Genomic DNA, 18,172 nt, shown 5'->3' with positions numbered 1-18,172 from the left:
ACAAGGCTAAGTATATAAGCTTATGAACGAGGTTGTACGAATTCTCGTAGTTGTCATTTTTGATACATTCTTTTTTCATAGACACTTTCCACAGATTTCAACGATGGCTGTCGAATTTGCTGCTATATTGTGTTAAGTAGCTCTAAACAACCAGTTATAATCAGAGTATTGCAGACACACAATGGTTTAAGTAATACTATGTGGATATATTGTTTACGATATTTACAGTTTTACCAAAACTGTTTCCACTGATTTGAACCTGTGAGGGCTAGTGTATTTTTGATAAGCACTGTGTAAATACGGCTCTTATATTTCATTTTGCGATGTAGTTGTTATCAATGATCTCTTCATACATCTTCGCAGTTCCGTTAGTATATTACTGTCAGATATATTGAAGCTTACTAAAGGATTGAGCCAAGCTGTGATACCGATATACAGCCGACACACACATAACGAAATACAGACTTGCATTTTACCACCAGTCACTTCCGCGTACCTTTGTATTGCTTGTATAACAATTTTGTTTGTTACTGAATGTTTCTTTTGCATATACATTCATGTACCTAAGGAGCATAACGTAGAGTGATAATCATAGTGAATACAATTGTTTGATTCTGCAGATGAAGCTGTTGGTGTGAACTTGGTTTTCAGTTCTGATATTGTTTTTCTATTCGCCATTAGAACAACCGCCATAACATCTACCGTCTGTCTTCAGTTTCATTAGAGTTCTTTTGTAGCATAACAAAAGACAAATCATTGGAATTTACTCTGTGATATCGCGCCAGTCACTCCTTCACAAACGACCGTTATAAAACTTTCATCGACAATACATTTTCCTAGAAGAATTCTGATCGTTATTTTTAATGTAACAATACAAGGACAAAGATTACACCAGTAACTATTTCATTTCTGAATTTACGTATGCTGAAATAACGAGAATTTTGTTGCTTTGCAAGTAAAGGCAAAGTTAAAACGCTGACGTTAAATAGATGGAAATAACGACACAAAGGGTCATCACTATAAACCTCTAAGCAAAGCGTGATAAGAATGATATGAAACTGTACTACTATCATACCGCACACTCATAACAAAGAGAGTGCTACGGTACTATCATGCTTTCGAATGTGAGCAAGAAATGCGCAGCGTTTTCAATAAAGTTAAAACCAGGAGGGATTTTTGAGATTTTTTTCTGTATAATATATGTTTCTGGATGTTTAGCTGAGGATGACGATGCTCTTCTCTATGCATATTGTTCCTAAAACTAACCTGGATGCTGGAACTATCCTTCTGTTATCTCCTGAATCACTTAAATAGGATCGCAGTATGATTTGTACAACGGTGCAATCGTTAGCAACTGGTGACTCGGAAGTATTATCTTGTAGCTAAAACGTTATTTTTCTTCTTTTTACACGTTTACTTTATTTTCAATTAGACCTCTGTGTTAACGCAGAGAGAAAAAGTCTTAATGTCAACACAAATTATTAAAAGAAAGAGAAACGAGAATTATCATTTGGTAGCTAAGGGTCATAGTCTCGCAAATTTAATTTAAAATATATCGAACTGTCGATGAAAAACAATTTATTCATAAAAACCAGTACTTCAGTTTCGGCCTTGTGACCATTATCAAGGGAACTACATTGTATTGTCTAAACGTAGCGTGTGTAGAGAAATGAATATAGCAGTTATATTACAAAATAACACATTACTCACGTTATGCTTCGAAAAATAATCGACATTTATAGAACTGCCTCTAATAAATTAGCTATCGAAGGGACTTTAAACTATAATCCTCCTTCCTACCTTCCTTGAATAAACAATAAAAACCTGATTTTACTCAAGACAGATCTCAATGCTAGAACTGCAAATATACCAACTCGAAAATTTAATTGGCTTATTTGGAGAAAACGTATGCATGAAAATGGTAAAAGACGAGTACTTCGAGATTTTGCTACCTATAATGATTCAAAAATTACCAATACTTTCTTTAGGAAGAAAGACACACACAAATTCACCTGGTTAGCAAGCGGATATACATATTTTAGATCAAATAATAGTGAACGGCAGATTCCCTGGACAGGTTACGGATACCACAATTTATCGAGGAATGTATATTGGATCAGACCATTTCTTATTGGTGCCAATAACTGACGTCCATCCACAATGGAGATAACTGAAGAAACCAAATAAAGATGGAAAGGAAGAGCAAGTGTTTAAGGTGTACCTTTTAGAAGGTAAAAGCGTAAGAGATATCTACCAAACTCGGATGAAACAAACATTAGCAATGTTGGAAACGGTAGAAGACTTGGAAAAAGAATAGATACACTTAAAATGCAATATCAAGCATATCGCAGTTCTTAGGAAGAAAAGGAAACACGGGAAACGTAGATGAATAAGGATTTGGACACAAGAGATGGAAGCAGCAACTAAATGAAAATAAGAAGCATTCAAGTTCTATATAAAAATCCCACAATTGACAACAATAGTGAATATAAAGAGGAAATAAATAATACGAAATACTTCACCTGGAAAGAGCAATCACAATCATGTGAACGCTTTATTAGGAATAGAGAGCAAGATTTACACGCCAGACAAAATATCGCTTATAAAGTGATGAAATTAATCAACAGACAAGAAATGATCACATATGTTTCAGTTATATAGGAGAGAACGAATGTGTAATTCAGTATAAAAACTCTGGTATGATTATGCTTTAATTCAGACAGTACCTGAACTAAATAACACAAACGTCCTGGACGATATTACTAGGAGGAACCGATGGAAGCTCTAAAAGTGACAAAGGATAGAAATGACACAGATTCAGATGGTATTAATAGGGAAATGTCGAAATATGGAGAATTATTCAAACATCTTAGACTTTTTCATATTTTTAATCAGCGTTGGAGAAACAAGAACATACAAAAGACTGGATAAGAGCAGAAGTAATATTTATCATTAAGAAAGAAACATAGTAACTGTCGAGCAATAAGCCTACTGGATTCGGCCTACAAATTATGCGCCACAGTCCTGAATGAAGGACAAAAAGATACCATAGGAAACGAGTATTTGAATGAGAACTAGGTTTTAGAATGAGACAATCGACGATTGACTAACGTCAATTTGCAGTAAGGTTTTGGAACATGTACCGTATTAGAACATTATGAAGTACCTCGAAGTAAACGATTTATTGACACATAGTCAGCACGGATTCAGTAAATATCGTTCTTGTGAAACACAACTAGCTCTTCATACTCATGAAGTAATGAATGCTATCGACAGGGGATGTCAAATTGATTCCATATTTTTAGATTTCCAGAAGGCTTTCGACACAGTTCCTCACAAGCGTGTTCTAACCAAACTGCGTGCCTACGGAGTATCGCCTCATTTTTGCGACTAGATTATCGCGAAATAGGGGAGATAGTGTCACAGACATGATACGTGAACTGGAGTGGCAATCATTAAACAAAGGGTTTTTCTTTGTGACGGGATCATGAAATTTCAATCGCCAGTTTTCTCCTCCGATTACGAAAACATTCTGTTGGCACCCACCTACATAGGAAGAAATGATCATCACGATAAAATAAGAGAAATCAGGGCTCGCACAGAAAAATTTAAGAGCTCGCTTTTCCCGCATTCCGTTCGAGAGTTGAACGGTAGAGAGACAGCTTGAAGATGGATGACTGAACCCTCTTCCAGGCAATTTATTGTGAATAGCAAAGTAATCACGTAGATGTAGATATAGAAGAACATGTTTCTAGACTGTAGAAAATTATAGAAAAGAAACGAGAATTCAATAGGGAAACCCATTTTGGCTTTATAGATTTTGAATAAGCATTTGGAAACGTGAACAAAGGAATGACATGGAATATGATGACTGAATGAGTTTATCCATCTCACCTCATAATTCCTTGTAGGAGTCTACACAGGAACACCGTAATTGTTAAAGATATGGCAAATATAGTCACAAAGGGAATGAACACAAATAAAGGAGCATGTCGAGTGTGCTGTATTTTAATTCTCCAGTGCTCTTCAGTGTATACATTAAATGGAAAATGTTGAACGTAAGAGTACTTTTAGATCATGTTTTAGATAGTGAGACTAAACTAAATTTTATATGCAGATGACCTAACTCTGATTGCAGAGAATGAAAAATTTCAGATGAGAGTTGCAGCAGATAGCCTCAGATTACAACCTAACTTTGCCTGTATACACGAGGGCGTGACGGAAAAAAAAGCCTCCGAATTTTTTATGTGAAACTCTTAAAGCTTTTAAAATAAAACAAACATTATTCACATGTTGTGCCTGTCTTCTTCACGTCTATATATTTGCAGCCCTCTGCCGACAGAGGCCTCCGAATAGTAGGACGTAATACGGCGCTGTGTAACGTGACTATGTGGGTGCGCGAGGAACAGCGTGCTGTAATCGGGTTTCGAATTCGAAGAGTTCGTCCACACATGGCTCAGCATCTCCTTCATCACGACAACGCCAGATATCACACGAGCGCTGCATCTGCAGCAGTACGTCGCCTTGGGCTCACAGTCATCGACCGTACTCCATACAGTCCCGATTTGGCCGCATCCCATTTTCATATGTTTACAAAGCTTAAAGACCGCCTTCGAGGACTTTACATTGACAGTGACGAAGAGGTGCAAGCAGAGATAAGCTGTGGCTCCGTCAACAGTCAAACATTCTACAGAGATGGTATCAACAGACTGGTCTCTGGTTGGGAGAAATGTGTTCGTCACTAGACAGACAATTTTGAGAAATAAATATGTAGATATGAGGAAAAAAAAAGATGTGGAATGTTAAAAATGTTTGTTTTACTGAAAAAGATTTAAGAGTTTTCAAATAAAAACTTTAAAGGCACTACTTTTCAGAACTCCCTCCTGTAACGAAAGTGATGTAATATCAGGGTAGACAACCGCTAAGATCTAAAAGAGTCTTCAACAATAAAATTTGAATGAAGTTAAACATTTTAAATATCTAAGAAGCGTCGTTAACTTCGAACATAACCATGTCGTGGACCAATAATTAAATAAATGTATTCTCGTACATGGAACGCTCGTAACAAGCTTGCAGAATAAATTCAGGGAAGAAATCAAGAAATCCAGCTGAAGTATTATGAAACAATAGTAGTACCAATCCTTATTTATGGAAGCGAAGCAAGGCTCACATAAAAAAATCAAGAAAGTCGAATGCGGGCTCAGGAAATGAGATTTCTAAGAAGACTGAAAGGAAATACAAGGGAAAATCCAAAAATAAATGACGATTTAAGGAAACGGAGGAATTTATAGCCTAAACGAGAAAATAAAGCAAAATGGAAAAAATGGAAGAAACATGTAGACTGTATGGGCAGAGAAAGAGACCCAATAAAGGTTCTCAGTTATAAATGCAATGGAAGAAGATATTTGGGAAGACCATACACGAGACAGAGTACCGTAAGAGTCAGTTAACCTAACACATGACGTAAAGAGGAAAGGAAGAGGTATTAAGGTTGTTCTTTGCATTCTTGGCATGTATTGTGATCATCTTGGAAATATTCATCCCTGACTACAGGTAGAAGGACCATATCCTCAACGAAATTAAAACGTTCAAGAAACCAATTCGTTCACCTACTTCAGTTGACTACGGTTAAAATAGAAAAGAGGTAGTGGTTAAGAATATATATCATCAGTCTTTCTTGCTCCATCACTACATAAATCGTGAAAATATTTATTACACTGTCGTTTTCATCATCTGATTGTCACAGTGTATCTTACTGTAATATATTTCGTCCAATAACTTCAAAGATACGACAGTAAGATGACCAGAAGAAATTGCAAGTGACTGATAGCACCAGGATCCACATATAATTAGTTAATTCAAAACAAACTTTTATTTGACCGCCATCTTGCTTCTAATACACAGTTAAGATTATCGTGACGCCGTGCTTTATGTGCCTTTTGCAAGTGTCGTTGATGAGATCCAAGGAGCCATAGCAGTAGCTGTAACTGAAATCACTACTTGAAGACAGCCATTTCACATGAACAAATTCTTATATTATGTAAACTGAAGGTGGAGGTGGGGGAGAGGAAATGATAGGGAAGGAACCCACGATGATAACTGCATCAGGACTTGGTGCGGAAGCAGCGGAGACGAGTGAAAATCTGTGTTGAGCCGAGTTTCGAACTCGGGATCTACTACTTATTAGGCAGTTACGTTAACCTCTGTGTCAACTGCACAGAGTGTTTACTAAAATTGCGTGGACTATCTCGGTGTGACCCCGAGGCGACCCAAATTCCCGCCTAATGCCACCTATCCACAGTTCCTACACATGTCCTTCATGCTCGCTACTTTGAGACTCCCACAGGAAGTCAATTATATGGATATATAATTGAGTTGCCTCGATGGGTTATGACTCCACCACTTTCAGTGTGCATGCAGAATCACATTCGACTTCCTGTGGGAGCCTCAAAGTAGGGAGCGTGAAGAACATGTATAGAAACTGTGGATAGGTATACTTGGACACTTGGATACTTGGACACTTGGATACTTGGACACTTGGCATCTGTTCTTTTAGAAATGTCGCATTGGGTCTTAATGTGGAGTCAGCAGTGGTGAATTAAAATTTGTGCCGAACCAAGATTTGTAGTCGTTATTTCGTGCTTCTGAGACCGTTGCATGGTGTTACTTCCGACTGAACACGCACCAATAAATTCGTATTACTGAGTCGCCTAATGAGCACTTCCAGTGAGAATCCACAAGAACGTTCACCTCCTGCAGGTATCTCAAGGTAGCCAGCATGGAGGATATAGACGGGGACTGCAGATAGGTGGCGATAGCTGGGAATGTGGGTCGCCCAGGGTGCATACCGAGATACTGCACGCAGTTGCGCTAAAGACTGAGTTTGGATGGCGCAGTGGCTAAGGATACTGCCAAGTAAGCAGGAGATTCTAAGATCGAATCCCGGTCCGGCACAGATCTTCACTTAGTACCGCTGGTTCCACATAAAGTCCCAAAGCAAATAAAGTCAAGAATTTCTTTCCTTTCCCTTCTCCAACAGTCCACCCTCAATTTATATCGTATGTAACAACAGCTTCGGATTCCATGTGATGTCTGTTGTTTCGGACACGTAGAAAGAACAGACACCACGCATCGCAACTTTTTTATATAAAGAGTAGATCAACAAACTACGGCTGAGTTCACCAACCAGGCCCAAAAACAAAATAACCAAGGTTCCGTGATGATGATAACACGTAAACCGTTTTTAAATTGCCTTTACGGTGCACCAGTGTTAATCGCTGGTCAGCAAACCGTCGTCAGCCAGCTGTGCATCTGACCACAGTTAACTCCGTGTATTGCAATGGGAGGACAGAAATATAAAGTGAGATACAGCCACCTATATATTTTCTAGGTAGTTTCTGGTGTGTGATGGCATTGTCACATTCTTTCACTTTCATGAACAAGCAGGTGTGTTGGTACCCTGCTAATAGTCCGCTCATTTATGTTTGTCGAAAGAAGAACAGCAAACTTCTCGAACTGGCTGGTGCGAAAGCAACTTTATTGAAAATAAAAGGACTGACGGCTGCATTATAAAAGAAGAAATGTACTCTGTCTCCTATCGGCAGTTTTTTTGCGTTCAGATTGAATACCTACGTCATCTAAATATAAAAATAAACAAATATATGTTAATTAATATAATTAGTAGCCATTTTTTCGAAAAATGCACGTCTTATAATTTCTTACTATATGGTGCATACAAAAATTTCATTGCAAACAAAAATTATTAATTAGTGATCTTTTATTAAAAAAAATAGTTTAAGACCCGCTGCTTCACTAACTTAGGCTAGATGTTTTGCACAGTTATTTTTATCTTTAATCGAATTTTTATGTTCTTCACAAAGACCTTTTAATCTTCCCACGTAATTAACGTCAAAGAAGCATCGTGTTTTTCGAATGTACTTCTGACCAGAAAGCGATTGTGGTAGCTGGAGTCCAAGGTTTAGTTTACCGTGCCTTTTGCGTTCTTGTGGTGATGTTTTGATAAAAAATTGTGTTCTTATAACATATATTTCTTTATATCTAACCAAGTAGCCGAATACCAGTTTTCATAGATTTGGCTTCAAAATCTATTTAATATAGCTAAATATTTTCTCGAAAAATTTTTATCTCCTGTTTCACCTCCTTAGTGGTTGAATTTCCAAAAATCAATGAAAGACAGTTTTTTTTATTTCTCATGAAGAAGCTAAATTCAAAATTTCATAGATTTAGCTTCAGAAATACACTCATAATGAAATATATCCATTAAAACGTATAGCCTCTATATCATCCCCAAACATGTTGAATTTCCAAAAACAGTGAAACATATATTTATTTTATTTCCAACGAAGAAACCAAATACGCTTTTTTAAATTGATTCATCTTCGTAAATGCGTTCATAATGAAATAACTTCAGAAAACCTTTCATTCCCTTAGGGGGCTGAATTTCCAAAAACATTGGAACATGTATTTTTTTTTTATTTGCAACCGAGAAGTCACATATCAATTTTGTAAAGATTTAGCGTTAAAAATGCTCTCACAGTAAAATATTTTCATCTCCTATTTCAGTCCTTTAGGTTCAATTTCCAAGGACAGTGACACACTTTTTTTATTTCTAGCTGAGAATCCAGATACAAATTTTCCTATGTTTATCTTCAAAAATGCTCTCATAATGAGATATTTTATTAAAAATTTTCACCCCTTTATGGGTTGAATTTACAAAAACACTGAAACACGTAATTTTGTATTTCCAGCTGAGGAGTCAAATACCTATTTTCATGGGTGTAGCTTTAATAATGCTTTAGTACTGCTTTAATAATGATTTATTTTCAAATAAATATCCGCTGACTGTTTTACCCTTTAAATGGTCGAATTTCCAAAAATGCTAGAACACGTTTTTCTTTCTGTCTGACCAAGAAACCAAATGTATATTTTTGTGGTTCTAGATTCAAAATTGCCCTAATAGCAATATATTTTCAAAAAAAACCTTTCAACCCCTATTTCACCATCTTAGGGGTGAAATATCGAATATTCCATTGTAAACGACGCCTACGGAGAAGATCAACATCCTCTCCAGATTTCAAATTCCTATCCTTAGCAATTTTGGCTCAATGGTGGTGAGTCAGTCAATCAGGACATTGTCTTTTATATATACAGATTGTTCATCAAGATTGTGTAATAAAAGAACTAAACATCAATGTTTTTATCTTTTTGTATTTTACGCTTCATGTAAATGCTCATGGAACCTCTGTTTAAAAAAGTGTTTCCATTTAGAATTGGCTCTGTACAAGGTGTAGTTCATCTTTTGCATTCTATACTTTGTCGCTGATAACTTCAGAATTCCAAAAACTGTTTTCCATTCAAGATGTGAAAAGCTTTAAAAGCTTTTTCTGAATCTACTAATCTTTTTTCGTGGGGCAATGTCGCCTAGCTGGCTTTTATATTTCTCTGGAATCCAAACACATGTTCACCCATATAGAATGTAATCAGTCGATCCATTCTCCTGCATATATTCATTTTAGTAGTTTGCAGCCAAACCATATTAAAAAAAAGGTATCACGAAAATATGCTCTGATGCATTTTGCTTTTTAGAGAATCAGTTTTCGTCAAGTGACCATCTTAATTATATACATTAGGTTAAAGGATGGTTCCTTGCCTACTCATACATTAACCATACAAGCCTAATCGTTGGATAATATGCTTTACAGCGCAGTTGCACTATTGGGATTGTTGCACTGTACTTGAAGTCTGATAGTTTTTCACCATTCTGATACACTATCTGTTCGAAAGTACCTGGACATTTCTATGTAATGCGAAACTGGTCACTAGATGTCATGAGGGACGGGCCCACCAGTATAAAAAGAGGCGAGGAGTATTGTGTTGCCAGGAGAGAAGCAATGAAAGCAGAATGGGTTTATCAGGAGAAATCAGTGACATCCGACGAGGACTAGTCACTGAATGTCATCCGAGTGAGAAATCCATAAGCGATATTTCATCCTCCTACAGTTTCCGGAGTAGACTGCTGGTATTGGATTCAGGAACAACCGCAGCTAAAGCATAACCAAACAGACCTCATGTTACGGCGGTCAGGGTCCGTCAAGCATTGCAGAGGGTGGTTTGCAAAAATTCACATTAAATCATCGGAAGCATTAACTCGCGAGCTTCAAAGTGCTGCCAGCAGGCCAGCTAGTTTAATGACTGCGTAGGGAGTTAAAATAGTGGGGTACAACGGTCGAGCAACACTTCATCATCCACACATTTTTTTTTAGTCATTGTTAAGTGACACTTGAGGTGATGTAAGGAACGATGTCACTGTACAGTGGATGACTGAAAACATGTGGTTTGGAGTGATGCTTCACTCTATACCCTGCGGTAATCCGATGGATGTGTTTGGATTTGTCGATTCCCTGGAAAACGTTACCCGCCATCATGTGTAGTCCAACAGAGAAGCAGGGATGAGGCGGTGATACGCCATAGGGGTGTCTTTCGGGGTTAGGGTGTGGTTCCGTTATTCTCTTACGAAAACGCTAAATTCAGAAGGATATGAACATAGTCCATGGCATAGTGTACTGCCTACAGTAGGGTAAAAATTCGGAGACGATGTTTTATGAGCAGGACAATGCACCCCGTCATAAAACTGCATCTGCGAAGTAATGGTTTGTGGACAACAACAGTCCTGGAATACACTGGCCTGTCCATAGTCCCTACCTGAATCCGATGCAACACTTCTAGGATGTGTTAGAAAGTCTACTTCAGTCCACGCTTCAACGCTGGACATCTCTGCCTCCTCTGGTTACGGCTCTTAGTGAAGAATGGGCTGCCACTCCTTCGTAGAAATTACGACACCCCATTGAAAGTGTGTCCAATAGGGCTCAAACCGTCATAAAGGAGAAGGGCGGATAAACTTCTTATTAATATGCAGTAATAAGTGTGCGGATTATCTTGATCATGTAATGCACTTCCTACGTGCAAGGTGGAAAAATTTTGCATGATTAACTCTTAGAAGGATCTTCGTAAGTCTGTCATCTAATGCACGTGACCTGTTTCGATTTAATCCATTTAATATTTTGTCAAACTTCCCTCCTCCTGATGTGTTACTCATCTTACCATCATTTATTCTCTACCACACTGTCTTCAAGCTTTTACCTAGACATCCTGTGCTCCACTTAGGATAACTGTCGGAAAGTTTTCGAGGTATTGAATCATCATCGAAATGTACGTAGGTGATAGAGATATTGAAATAGAAACCAAAATAGTTTGCATTATAATATACACTCCTGGAAATGGAAAAAAAGAACACATTGACACCGGTGTGTCAGACCCACCATACTTGCTCCGGACACTGCGAGAGGGCTGTACAAGCAATGATCACCCGCACGGCACACCGGACACACCAGGAACCGCGGTGTTGGCCGTCGAATGGCGCTAGCTGCGCAGCATTTGTGCACCGCCGCCGTCAGTGTCAGCCAGTTTGCCGTGGCATACGGAGCTCCATCGCAGTCTTTAACACTGGTAGCATGCCGCGACAGCGTGGACGTGAACCGTATGTGCAGTTGACGGACTTTGAGCGAGGGCGTATAGTGGACATGCGGGAGGCCGGGTGGACGTACCGCCGAATTGCTCAACACGTGGGGCGTGAGGTCTCCACAGTACATCGATGTTGTCGCCAGTGGTCGGCGGAAGGTGCACGTGCCCGTCGACCTGGGACCGGACCGCAGCGACGCACGGATGCACGCCAAGACCGTAGGATCCTACGCAGTGCCGTAGGGGACCGCACCGCCACTTCCCAGCAAATTAGGGACACTGTTGCTCCTGGGGTATCGGCGAGGACCATTCGCAACCGTCTCCATGAAGCTGGGCTACGGTCCCGCACACCGTTAGGCCGTCTTCCGCTCACGCCCCAACATCGTGCAGCCCGCCTCCAGTGGTGTCGCGACAGGCGTGAATGGAGGGACGAATGGAGACGTGTCGTCTTCAGCGATGAGAGTCGCTTGTGCCTTGGTGCCAATGATGGTCGTATGCGTGTTTGGCGCCGTGCAGGTGAGCGCCACAATCAGGACTGCATACGACCGAGGCACACAGGGCCAACACCCGGCATCATGGTGTGGGGAGCGATCTCCTACACTGGCCGTACACCACTGGTGATCGTCGAGGGGACACTGAATAGTGCACGGTACATCCAAACCGTCATCGAACCCATCGTTCTACCATTCCTAGACCGGCAAGGGAACTTGCTGTTCCAACAGGACAATGCACGTCCGCATGTATCCCGTGCCACCCAACGTGCTCTAGAAGGTGTAAGTCAACTACCCTGGCCAGCAAGATCTCCGGATCTGTCCCCCATTGAGCATCTTTGGGACTGGATGAAGCGTCGTCTCACGCGGTCTGCACGTCCAACACGAACGCTGGTCCAACTCAGGCGCCAGGTGGAAATGGCATGGCAAGCCGTTCCACAGGACTACATCCAGCATCTCTACGATCGTCTCCATGGGAGAGTAGCAGACTGCATTGCTGCGAAAGGTGGATATACACTGTACTAGTGCCGACATTGTGCATGCTCTGTTGCCTGTGTCTATGTGCCTGTGGTTCTGTCAGTGTGATCATGTGATGTATCTGATCCCAGGAATGTGTCAATAAAGTTTCCCCTTCCTGGGACAATGAATTCACGGTGTTCTTATTTCAATTTCCAGGAGTGTAAAATACTGTCTGCATATCTGGTATTTTGTACGCTCGAAGGAAAATTTCTCGTAGCCAGATTTTTTCATACTTCCAGGAGAATTGTTGTTTTAAAGTCACCTGCAGAAACATTGGACAAACAGCGCCAATCGTTCGTGTAAGCAGTGAATTTTCCCTGTCACTGAAGTGTCCATAAAAATCAGTCCATAGTGAGTACTCACTCTACGGATGTTATCGAACACGGACGCTAAATTCTTTTTACACCAATGTATTACCTTGCATTTAAGAACGAAACAGCGACAGTGGTATCGTCATTGCAGAGACCGCATTTGATCCTCTAAACCAGTGGTCGTCAGACTCTTTTGTTCAAGAGTCAATACTGACATTGTGACTCGGCACCTCGATCCGCACGTATACCGATCATGTTACTAATTGATGACCTAGATCAGTTAGCGCGTAATGAGGCCCCAATAGACTAGCTCAGCGATTCTCAGCCTATGAGGCGCACCATCCATAGGACGGGGGTGGGGGAGGGGGAAAGGGGCGAAACGCTAAATGTGGGTGGAGAGCTTAGTGAACAGAAGAAAGCGTAGTTTGAAAAACTGCTTAATTTACTGAAAGGAAAGAAAAGTAAAATACATCCTAACATAATAAAAAACGTACACTAATGTAATGAACTTACTTAAACAGGACTGTATCAGTACTGTACAATAATTTAATGATTAAATTTTCAGTATTAAATTAAAAGCTCGTTTAGTATTTATTAGTGGGTCCTTTGGGCCTACCTTGCAGATCAAAGCTTTTCGAGAGAGGGTTCAATACCAGACCCTGAGTTCTTCTTATATGTTTAGCTAAGATCTACATTCTTTTCTCAAAGCAGCCAATGCAGAAAATCTGGTTTCACAACGAAAGGTTGTTGAAAACAGTAGCAACATACGAATTGCTCTCTATATCAGTACATGAAACTCATTATCCATCCATGAGCAAAATCCAAAGGGCGTTTTATTACTAAATTGAAACTTCTTGGCACATTAATAGTATGTGACGCGCCGCGACTCGAATTAGGGTTCAAATGGTTCAAATGGCTCTGAGCACTATGGGACTTAACATCTGTGGTCATCAGTCCCCTAGAACTTAGAACTACTTAAACCTAACTAACCTAAGGACATCACACGCATCCATGCCCGAGGCAGGATTCGAACCCGCGACCGTAGCAGTCGCGTGGTTCCGGACTGAGCGCCTAGAACCGCTAGACCACCGCACCCGGCTCGAATTAGGGACCTTTCTCTTCCGCGGGCAAGTGTTCTACCGTCTGAGCTACCCAAGCACGACTCACGACCTCTCTTCACAGCCGCAGTTCTGCCAGTACCTCGTCTCCTTCCTTCCAAACTTCAGAGAAGCTCTCCTGCGAACATTTCAGAACTTGTATTACTAAATTGTTTTCTGGCTTCGCCACTTCCCTTGAAGTCCATGGAGATTTCTTCTTCGGCAGTTGTGTGACCTTCAAGAGTATTTTGAAATGTGTCCCTAACCCATTCGTGACTTCCTTTTTAAGTAGCTGTGAGCAAGAAAATACTTTTTAAAAACTGTTTTTCAGTGTGTTTCGCCGGTTTACAGTTGTTGCAATAGCAGTTTTTACATGTTCAGCCCTATTAGTTTTAACACATTCATCCTCATTTGCGAAGATTTCTAGTTTTTCTGCTTTTAATTTCTTATCCACAATTCCAATATTCTACACAAAAGCATAAAGTTTATGACTCGTTTAAAATAAATACGTATTTCATTCCATTTCTCGATTATGAAGACCAAGTAGCACAATTTCAACACAAGTAAGCCATCTAGAAATTTCTCGGCTTATGGTTGGTTTTCTTGTTCTAAAAAAATGGTTGTTTCATATCGCCATCCACATTTGTGAACAGTTCTAGGATGTTTGCTTTTAATTTCTTATCCACAGTTCGAGTTTTCTACGGAAAGTATAAACTTTATCACTTGTTTCCAGTATATGTGTACACTGATAAGTTAGAACATTATAACCACGGACCTACTATCGATATAAACCCATCCACGCAATAGCAGCGTCATCTGGCGTGGAATGAATGCTAGCCAGACACACGCACAGTGTATGTAGAATCATTGAGCGCACTGTCAGTGTATAGAATTGGGAGTGCGCACGATCTATCTGAGTTTGACCGAGTATAGATTGAGATGTCCCGGAGGATCGGTACGAGCATTTCGAAAACTGCATGACTTGTCGGGCGTTCGAGGAATGCTGTGGTGAGTGACTTTAGAACCTGCCGAAATCAAGCTAAAATCACGTCCAGACGTCGTGGAGTTGCACGACTACCCCTCATTACAAATGTCGGACGTCGTAGGCTGGGCAGGCAGATAAAGCAGGACAGCCGGAGAACAGTGGCGGAAGTAACGTCAGACTTTAGTGCTGGCCAGAGTACAAGTGTGTGAACACACAATACATCGAACACTCCTAACGATGGACCTCCACAGCCGACGACCCATGCATGTGCCGTTGTTAACACCACATCGGCAACTACGACTGAAATGCGGACGTGGCCATCGGCACTGGTCGCTGGCACAGTTGGAAGGTCTGATGAATCCCTGTACCTTCTTTATCATTCCGATGGAATCGGTGGTCTTCCAGGGGAACAGCTCCTTGACATCTGTAATGTGGGACGGAGACAAGCTGGCGGAGACTCCATTATGCTCTGCGGGGCATTCACGTGGGCATCCTCGAACTTGACAGCCAAGGAGTATCGTACACTGGTTGCAGACCACGTACACCCGTTCATGACGATCATAATTCCCGATGACAATGGCATTTTTCAACTAGATAATGCGCCATGTCACACGGCTAGGAGTGGGATGAATTGGTTCGAGGAATACAGTGGCGTGTTCCAGTGATGAACTCGCCTCCCAACTCACCAGATCTGAATCCTATCGATCTTTTATGTGATTGAACATGGCGTCAGAGCTCATCACCACCCTCCCCGGAATTAGCCTGAATCAGGTGACTTGTGTGTGCAGATGTGGTACCAACTCCATACGGAGACCTATCAAGGCCTCACTGCTTCCATGCCACGACGCGTCGAAGCTGCCAAAGGTGTACTTACCGGCTATTAGGTTGGTGGTCATAACGGTCTCGCTGATCAGTGTATCTGTTCCTATTTCTCGAATGAGACCACCAAGTAGCACATCCTCATCACAAATAAACCTCGAATCTTCTTGGCTTCAGGTAGGATTTTCTCTTCTAGAAAAATAGCGATTTAATTTCTTAATTCATTACCACGTCACAGAAATTTCAATGTGCACACTCACATACACACACACACACACACACACACACACACACACACACACACACACACACACACACACACACACACACATACACACACAAACAGAGAGAGAGAGAGCGACAAACAATCTAAGTATCCAATACATCTCTCGATCTTTCAAAATTATAGAACGTCAAATGGCTCTGAGCACTGTGGGACTCAACATCTAAGGTCATCAGTCGCCTAGAACTTAGAACTACTTAAACCTAACTAACCTAAGGACATCACACACATCCATGCCCGAGGCAGGATTCGAACCTGTGACCGTAGCGGTCGCGCGGTTCCAGACTGAAGCGCCTAGAGCCGCTCGGCCAACATAGACGGTCGTTTGGTCAATATAGCGGATCAATGCTGCGAAATAGAAATAAACTCATTTAATCTTGTTAGTTTTTAAGGTTTGTAAATTCGTAACTTTTGCGTCAAAATGTTCAAATTTAGGATTGGGGGGGGGGGGGGGGGAGGAGGAGGAAGAGGTAATGAAAATTGCAACTGAAAACTCGGTCGCCAATAAATATCTATAGTGAGGGCGCGAAAAGTTGGCCATCGGCTACCAAGTGCTGATCGTTAAACTCGGCTCCATACGGAACACTTGGTGTCATCTTTCCTCTCCTTCAAATTGCTGCCATTCTCAGCGACACCGAAGTTGTGACACTGTAGTCATCTGAAGAAGTGTTCTTGTTTTTTGTGTGTCAGCGGATGAGTAATTGATTAATAACTGTAGTTGTTTTTATACTTAAATGTATTAAGCAATATGAGAGACGATCACAAACGCTTGCCATATGTTTCTATATCATTTATCTTATTATCATTGCGTTGTATTAAAACACTCGTAATTTAATTTCATATTCATTGTAACAAATACGAACCGCATTTGTAGATGACCCACTCTATACTGCGCATTCACGAATCAGTGTTACTTTCGCGTCAAAATTTATATCATAGCGGCTCATCGGTACGAGTTGCGCATGCCCGTGAGTTATCAATATTGGAAAACAAACAATAAAACACTCCCCCGGTTACATCCTCTATCCCCTCAGTGGCGGCGCTTCTTAGCCCGCGCTCCCTGAGGTAATCGCCCAACTTTACTCAGCCCGTGGCCAAATTAACCAACGTCAATAAAAATGAAGCATATTTTAAAGTATTACTGTCCCTGTAACCTTTTTTGTTTGTTACTGAACACGAAAACAACAGTCTTAACGTTACTCGACGTTTTTGTATTCGGCTGTTATTTGCAAGACGCATATTATTATAAAACACTGCTGACAACCCGTGGACGTACGAATACGTTTTTCGGGCTGCATACGGCTTGCGGGTCGCAGTTTGGCGACCACTGCTCTAAGCTTTATAGCTTCAGGACTGAGCTTCTCTTTTACCACGAACGACCACTGGCGCCCCCTGGTCGTATGGCAACACGTTCCCCATAGAGCTTCTATAATGAACATCATTCGTTGCACGGAGGCAGTTTCTGTCAAAGATATTTTTGTACATAAATTCCCAGGTAAAAAGCTTCTACGATCCTGCCACAGAGAACAATATCATTCTTAGTTATTCATACGATGCCTCCTACGACGACCACATTAGGGATCTATTTTTCCCTCCGGATATTCTCGGCAGTGTTATTATACGAGCTGCCGTGTTGCCGGTCCGTGAACTGTAATGATGATGGCATGTTGGTTGGGCCGGAAGACAGTGAGAACCATAGCACCCGTTCTAATATCTCCATGAAATGAGTGACGGTAAAGTTACTAACACAATAAAAAGTCAACAGGCGTTAAAAGTACACTGTGCCCTAACACACACGTGCGTGTACAAACATGCGCGCACACACTTGAGACACACACTTTTTTTAAAAATTATTTTACTTGGACAGTTGTAATGGTCTACTCGAACATCACATAATATGTAAACTTCAAATACTGTCTGTTCTGAGTTGAAAGCTGTGCAAAAGAAATATCTCTTTAGAGTTGTTTTTTGTCCTTCTTCTTTCTCTTGTTACTCCCTTATCTGTTCTCCTCATAGCCTCCATCATTACGGTAGTACTTAAGTGTGTTATTTGGAATAAAAGCAGTTACCATCAAATAGTCATAACGCACTTCACTTTTCATTTTTTCTGACACTAACACCATGTGCGT

The sequence above is a fragment of the Schistocerca serialis genome, chromosome 9, assembly GCF_023864345.2.
Source record: "Schistocerca serialis cubense isolate TAMUIC-IGC-003099 chromosome 9, iqSchSeri2.2, whole genome shotgun sequence".
Taxonomy (NCBI): domain Eukaryota; kingdom Metazoa; phylum Arthropoda; class Insecta; order Orthoptera; family Acrididae; genus Schistocerca; species Schistocerca serialis.
The sequence above is the reverse complement of the archived record's forward strand: the minus strand, read 5'-3'. Positions refer to the sequence as shown.